Raw genomic sequence first — 5,000 nt, forward strand, 5'->3', positions numbered from 1 at the left:
GATAAAGTGTTGTATTTGTGTTGTCAAAATATTTTCATGCTGGACATTACAAATAATAGCTTATACAGTATTTATCATATTATTTTTTGAATACTTTTTTTTGTATGTTTTATTAAATGGCGCTCATGAGCTTTTTTTTTTTTTTTTTTTTTTTTTTTTTTTGGTGCAGAGGTTCGCGCATTGACGCGCATTGTCATGTACCGTCAAGCACAGTACTTCAAGACTGAGATAATTATAGAATCTTTCTGAAACACTCTCGTGTGCGGTTTCCATCCTTCCCCCCCCCCCCCCCCGACCCCCGGCCCACCCCCGTCCTATCCCCACCCCCACCCCCCACCCCACCCCTCAGTCCCTTCACACACCCATACTTCCCTGGAACAGTTTCCCGCGTTTGTATTAGCCAGGCGCATGTCGACGTTAAACCTGAATGAAACTAACTAACTAACCTGTAGGCGGTATCATTATGCGAAGCAATAGTGTGGTACCTGCGCGGCCGCGTGCAAGCGCTGACACTTACGCATGCTCACGCATGTGCACGCGAGAGAGAGAAGACACACACACACACACACACACACACACACACACCCGCATGCACACACACACACACACACACAAACATACACACAGACACTCACACACACCATTCCAAATACACACACACACACACACACGCACACACACACACACACACACACACACACACACACACACACACACCACACACACACACACACACACACTTACTTTACGGCTTCCATTGACAACAATCCTTGTCTGCATCATATAATTGAGTCAGCATGAAGATAATCCTGCTTTTTTGCGCAAATGATCCCGCTGAGACTTCTCACACAGAGAGAGCGTTTCCGAAAATATACACAAACGACCGGCATGGGACATAATCAGGTTAATATTGTCTGGCAGATGAGGGAAAAAACGGGAAACAAACAAACAAACAAACAAAAACAGACAAACAAACAAACAAAAAACCCAGCAACAACAACAAAAAAACCCCAGCAACAACAACAAAAAGAACAACCATAACAACAACAAAAACCCAGCTACAACAACAACAACAACAACAAAAACAGCAGCAGCAGCAACAACAACCACAACCACAACAACAACAACAACAACAGCAACAGCAACAGTAACCGCAGCAACAACAATAACAACAACAACAGCAGCAGTAACAACGTCAACAACCACAACAACAACCACAACAATAGCAACAACAGCAACTACAACCACCACCACCACAGCAACAACAATAACAACAAAAACAGCAACAACCACCACCACCACAACAACAACAACCACAACCACAACAACAACAACAACCACAACAACGACAACAACAGCAGCAGCAGCAGCATGAACCACCACCACCACCACAACAACAACAACAACAACAGCAACAACAATAAAAAAAAAAAATAAAAAAAACCACCACCACCACCACCACCACCACCACTACAACAACAACAACAACAGCAACAACAAAGAAACCAGCGTGAAAAGAGGAGAGTTAGAGGAGGAGGATAGAGAGGGGGGTTTGGGGTAGATGGGTCGGGTGGTGAAAGGGGCAGGGGGGGGGGGCGATCTTATTTCAGAGACAGAGAGCGAGCGAGAGAGAGAGAGGGTGGAGGGAGAGAGGAGACAAAGAGAGAAGAGAGAGAGAAAAGAGAAAGAGAGAGAGAAGATACAGACAGACAGACAGAGAGACAGAGATAGAGAGAAGAGAGAAAGAGAGAGAGAAGAGAGAAAGAGCGAGACAGAGAGAGAGAAAAGACAAAGAGAGAGAGAAGAGAGAAAGAGAGAGAGAGAGAGAGAAGAGAAGCGGTCGGCTCCATTTTTAATTAACTTCTTCTTCTTCTTCTTCTTCTTCTTCTTCTTCTTCGTTCATGGGCTGCAACTCCGACGTTCACTCGCCTGTTTTTACTCCGCCATGTAGGCAGCCATTCTCCGTTTTCGGGGGTGTCCATGCTGGGTGTGTTGTTGTTTCCATAGCCCAAGGACATGGATCACAAAATCCTTAACGTGCGTGTTTTGATCTTCTGCTTACCCCCCCCCCCCACCCCCCAGCTCCCACCCCCCCTCCCTAAACTGGAGTATGGCTGCCAACATGGCGAGGTAAAAACGGTCATAAACCTAAAAACCCACTCGTGTACACACGAGTGAACGTGGGAGTTGAAGCCTACGAACGAAGAAGAAGAACAACAACAACAAGAACAACAAAAGAACAACAACAACAACGTTGATAACGACTGCAAAAAACAACAACAACAGACAACAACAGCCGCAACAGCAACAATTAAACAAACAAACAAACAAATACACAAACAATCAAAAACGAACAAGCAACAGCAACAACAACAACAACAAAAAACCCGGGAGGTAAATCTTCACAGGAGAGGAAAAGAAGAGGGAGGCTAACAAAAAAAAAAACAAAAAAAAAAAAAAAAAACACCGACACCGCCCGCGCGCACGAGCGCACGAGCGCACGCGCGCAAACTCAACTCGTTTTTGGCCAGCAACACCACACTCAACCATCGACCTGCAAAAGCAAACGAAAATAGCAGGGGATTCCCCTTGCCCTGACTTCCTGGTTCTCAACCAATCAACAACGGGCCTTTCCCGGAGTGACGGTTGTCGGTTTCACCGGCAAATCGGCGTTGACAACTGGGTCGTTTCACCAAGAGCTACGTGTTTTGTTGTTCGACTGTGACTCCATATTAGTTCAAGGCTTTGCTTCTTCTTTCTGCTAACTACTAACTAGCTGTCAGCCTGTCTGTCGTCGACACTGAAGGCGAGTTAAGCTCTGTGGAAGCTCTTGGTTAGAACCAGGTGTGTGTGTGTGTGTGTGTGTGTGTGTGTGTGTGTGTGTGTGTGTGTGTGTGCTATGCTTTTTGTTGTTGCTGTGTTAGACTGAGTGATGTTCGTTTGTATGTACGTTCGTTCGTTCGTTCGTTCGTTCGTATCTCTCTTCGTGTGTGTGTGTGTGTGTGTGTGTGTGTGTGTGTGTGTGTGTGTGTGTGTGTGTGTGTGTGTGTGTGTGTGTGTGTGTGTTGTCACGTGTGTGTGTTGTGTGTGTGTGTGTGTGTGTGTGGTGTGTGTGTGTGTGTGTGTGTGTGTGTGTGTGTGTGTGTGTTCTTCATTCTTCAGTCTTTCTTTCTTTCTCTGACACTGATACCGAAACCCACGACACACATTCACACACGCAGTTACTTCGGGATGGTCACACACACACACACACACACACACACACACACACACACACACACACACACACTGACACACACACACACACACACACTCACAGACTCACTTATTATTCACGCGGAGAGAAAAACAGATTGATGAAACAGGAAATGGTTTATTCATGGAAGGGCCGTGATCCCAAATACGTAGGGGTGTGTTACCAAAATAATGAACATTTGCAAGTACAAACATTGATATGTACCTCTGTCTCTCTCTGTCTCTCTGTCTCTCTGTCTCTCTGTGTCTCTCTCTCTCTCTCTCTCTCTCTCTCTCTCTCTCTCTCTCTCTCACACACACACACTCTCGGCTCTCTCAGTCAGAGCGCGCGCGCGCGCGTGCGTGCGTGTGTGTGTGTGTGTGTGTGTGAGTAATTTTGTGTACGCACGCGTGTGTTATTGTTAGTGTCGGTGTGTGTGTGTGTGCGTGTGCGTACGCGCGCGCGTGTGTGTGTGCATGTGTCCGTGTGTGTGTGTGTGTGTGTGTGTGTGTGTGTGCGCGCGCCGTGCCGCCGGTTGGCGCACGTACTTGAACTTGAATACGTGCGTGTGCATGCGTCCGCGTGTGTGCTGCGGTGCGGTGTTCAGTTCAGGCAGCCTAGTCTGCACTGCTTTTCCGTCGTTCTTTCCTTTCAACCTCTTGCATCCCTCTCCCCTCTCCCCCTTCCCCCATTCCCCTACCACCCATCTCTCTCTCTGTCTCTGTCTCTGTCTCTGTCTCTCTCTGTCTGTCCAGTATAGTAGGCGTCGGTCGAGGTTTGTCGCGTCTAGCTAGCAAGCCTGTCTGTGTTCCGACTGCTTCAGTGCAAAACCTGCCAGCATGCTGGCTTGGAGGACACACGCACACACGCGCGCGCGCACAAACACACACACACACGCACTACACACACACGCGTGGACTACACACACACACACACACACACACACACACACACACACACACACACGACACACACACTACACACACACGTACACACACACACGCACACACACTACGCACACACGCGCGCACTACACACACACACTACACACACACACACACACACACACACACACACACACACACACACTCCACTACACAGCCCATCCAATCTGACAGACCTGAGTCAGCTCTCGAGAGCTCGCTGGCGAGCAATACAGCCCACAAGCTACACTGTCAAGGTACAGTGCTGACTGTACACATAACATCATCCCAGCTGAGAAGCACTCTTCACTTGGGTTCAGCTCCGAACGTATATTATTGTCCCAGGTACCGTCGCACCGACAGGAGCACAGAGAAAGAGTGGGAGAGACAGAGAGTGGGACAGACAGACAGAGACAGAGACAAAGAGAGAGAGAGAGGGGGAGACAGAGAGGAAGAGGTATGACTTCTTTTTTTTTTTGTTGTTGTTGTTGTTGTCTTTGACAAGTCTCTCTCTCTGTGTGCTGGTTTTGAGTTAAGCTTTGATTTTGTGTCAAGTTCGTAGGACTACGTCTCTCTCTCTCTCTCTCTCTCTCTCTCTCTCTCTCTCTCTCTCTCTCTCTCTCTCTCTCTCTCTCTCTCTCTCTCTCTCTCTCTCTCTGTGTGTGTGTGTGTGTGTGTGTGTGTGTTTCTGAAAAAAAGAGAAAGAATTGTTTATTTTTGTTTTGAGCAGTGACAAGTCACCCTGAATTTTCCTTTGAGTGAGTTCTCTCTGTCTCTGTCTCTCTGTCTGTCTCTGTCTGTCTCTGTCTCTGTCTGTCTGTCTCTTTGTCTCTCTATGTGTC

The 5,000-nt window shown here is 47.5% G+C and overlaps 1 long non-coding RNA gene across 1 annotated transcript in view; it reads left to right on the forward strand.

Annotated features, from left to right (window-relative positions):
- The first annotated feature begins 2,705 nt into the window (after positions 1 to 2,705).
- The window catches only part of LOC143279360 (uncharacterized), a 51,661-nt gene continuing 49,366 nt past the window's right edge, over positions 2,706 to 5,000 (forward strand). Inside the window, exons 1-2 of the long non-coding RNA XR_013054872.1 lie at positions 2,706 to 2,844; positions 4,504 to 4,615. This is a non-coding gene — a long non-coding RNA (uncharacterized LOC143279360). The remainder of the gene's footprint in view (positions 2,845 to 4,503; positions 4,616 to 5,000) is intronic.

This window comes from Babylonia areolata, chromosome 2 (genome assembly GCF_041734735.1).
Source record: "Babylonia areolata isolate BAREFJ2019XMU chromosome 2, ASM4173473v1, whole genome shotgun sequence".
NCBI lineage: Eukaryota > Metazoa > Mollusca > Gastropoda > Neogastropoda > Buccinidae > Babylonia > Babylonia areolata.